The following is a 2,500-nucleotide window of genomic DNA, read 5'->3' on the forward strand; positions in this document are numbered from 1 at the left end:
AATATGTTTGGGGTGAATAGGAATAAATGGAAAAAGAAGAATACGAAGAAGGAAGAAGAGAGGTAAGAGGGAAGAGGGAGGGAGAAGCGACAATGTAGATGTTGACGTCGATCTGCTGTATTTTGATGTCGATGATGATGGATGATTAATTTGTTTTCTTTATCTGGCGTCGAAGCGATTTTGACCACAGACAGCCATGATATTGATCAGATGGGCCATTAACCAGGACTTTTTTTTCTTTTGGTATTAGTACCGAGATGGTCCCAAAATGGTTTTGTTTTCCATTAGCCTTCTAACAATGTTGTTATTGGCAATTGCTTAAGTGATAAATGATTAAATGATAAAAAGTGATAAAATCTGAGGGGAGGAGGTTAGGTGATTTGATCCAAAGAAGAATCAGTAAAAAAATAGTTATCCAAAATTTTAAAAAAGAGAAAAGTACAGACAGTAATTATCCATTCTTTTCCTATTTGAGTTAATGTGTTATGTCATATTATGTTCACCTAATTTAAAATCAATAGTACAGAAATTTGACTTTCCAACGAACACGAATAAATTTTGTCAGAAAATTTGTCTTACATTTTATTAACAGGGACCATTTTGATTCCCGAGACGTTGTATACATCGTTCCAACTAAAATATTTGTTGTTTAGATTTTTCCCAACATAATGTTGTCTGTTGTCATTCTTTGAAAGGTGGATTCATCTGAGAGAGAGAGAGAGAGAGAGAGAGAGAGAGAGAGAGAGAGAGAGAGAGAGAGAGAGAGAGAGAGAGAGAGAATGGAATTCCAGGATAACAGCTGTTATCCGAATCAGTGGTTCATAAACATTCCATAAATAACTGTTTCCCTTTCTGTTGTTTATAGCAGTAGGCGTTAATATCGATATTTTAATCATTCTCTTTTGCCTTTTTAACTTATTGAACTAGAAGTTTGACTAGAGAGATACACGTATGTACTTTTTAAAACAAATGACTGCTTCCAACAGTTACAGTGTCTGTAAATTTAAATGCATAATCATATTTCAACTCAAAATGAAGATATTCCCAGGGAATGGTTTAAATGTTTAAAAGCCGCTCATGAATGGCAGAGGCAAGGGACAGTGACATTGACCTATCAAGAAGGACAATCCCCTAGAGACTGACCATATATTATATGATCAGCGCCCAAGACCCCTCTCCACCCAAGCAAGGACCAGGGAGGGCCAAGCAATGGCTACTGATGACTCAGCAGATAGACCTATAGGCTCTCCCAAAACCCCCAAACTTAGCTCACAAGGAAGGCAAGGTTGCAGACACTTAAGGCACTAACGAGTCTGAGTGGGACTCGAACCCCCGACTGGTAAACACCAGGCAGATACGTTACCAATCGGGCCACAACAACCAAGTAAAATGGGTATTGTGGTGAACTCTTCAATCGCCCAAGATAACACCTACTCTACAAAATATATGAATTAAAACGTATAAGGAACCACCCACTAAAGAACTTCTTTCTAGCAAAGTCTAAAAGTAGAATCCATTAAATTAGTTTCCTTTCCTTTCAGAGCTCTCGCCATAGACTTTCCCTTTTGGCCCATATTGAAATTTCTGCCACAAAAGATTACGCCTCAAATAACAAGCGGCCCTTTCATGGTCTATTCTGTTTTTCTCCGTCTTCATTCACTATATCATTCAACCTTTCACGAACCAATCCCCCCCCCCCAACCCACATACACAAACCTCCCTAAACTCTTACTGCAAATTAACTGTACAGTTGGCTTCATTAATTCCGGTACACTGACTTCTCCTTACCTTCCACTGACGAGTACCGGAAATAATTGAAGCCAACTGTACATGTTCTATCCTTCTGGAAATATTGATTAAGTTCAATTTCATCTATATAAACCCATAAATAACCGCTGAAGACAAACCAACACAGAGCTCATTGCAGCTGATCTCATGGCCTCTCTCGAGACGAAAAGAGAAAAGTATAAAATTCCAAAGCCACAACATTGTCATAGGCCCAACATAGGCCCCCATACACCTCTCGTAAGCCTGAGCGAGGCAGTAATCCCCCTGAGGGCTGGAGAAAAGCCGCTGGCTGCTGCTGCTGCTCTTCACTAAAGAGTGACATTTTACCTCGTACACTTTGCCGGCGTGATGGTCCTTGGATCAGGAGGAGGAGGACGCAGAGTTGGCAGGTTGGCCTTTTTCGGGCCAAAAAATTAAAAATGTGACCTTTTTTTCGTGCCAGATACCTAAATATGGCCTTTTTGAAATTGGTTAGCCTTAAATGCTATATTTTCGGCCTTTTGCTACTATTAGGTTGGCCTTTTAAAGCTGCAGTTGATTAGACGTTCGCCTTTCTCATTTGGAAAACCTGGCAACTTGAGGAGGGGATGCTGTTGCGTGTTTCAAATAGCGGTTTAATGAACGGCTGAGGCTCTGGGGAGCTGTAGACAAAAGGGGATTTTTATTTCAAGGGGCTGAGAAAGAGCAATGCTAAACACCCTGGATGCATACG

The sequence above is a fragment of the Palaemon carinicauda genome, chromosome 11 (assembly GCF_036898095.1).
Source record: "Palaemon carinicauda isolate YSFRI2023 chromosome 11, ASM3689809v2, whole genome shotgun sequence".
NCBI lineage: Eukaryota > Metazoa > Arthropoda > Malacostraca > Decapoda > Palaemonidae > Palaemon > Palaemon carinicauda.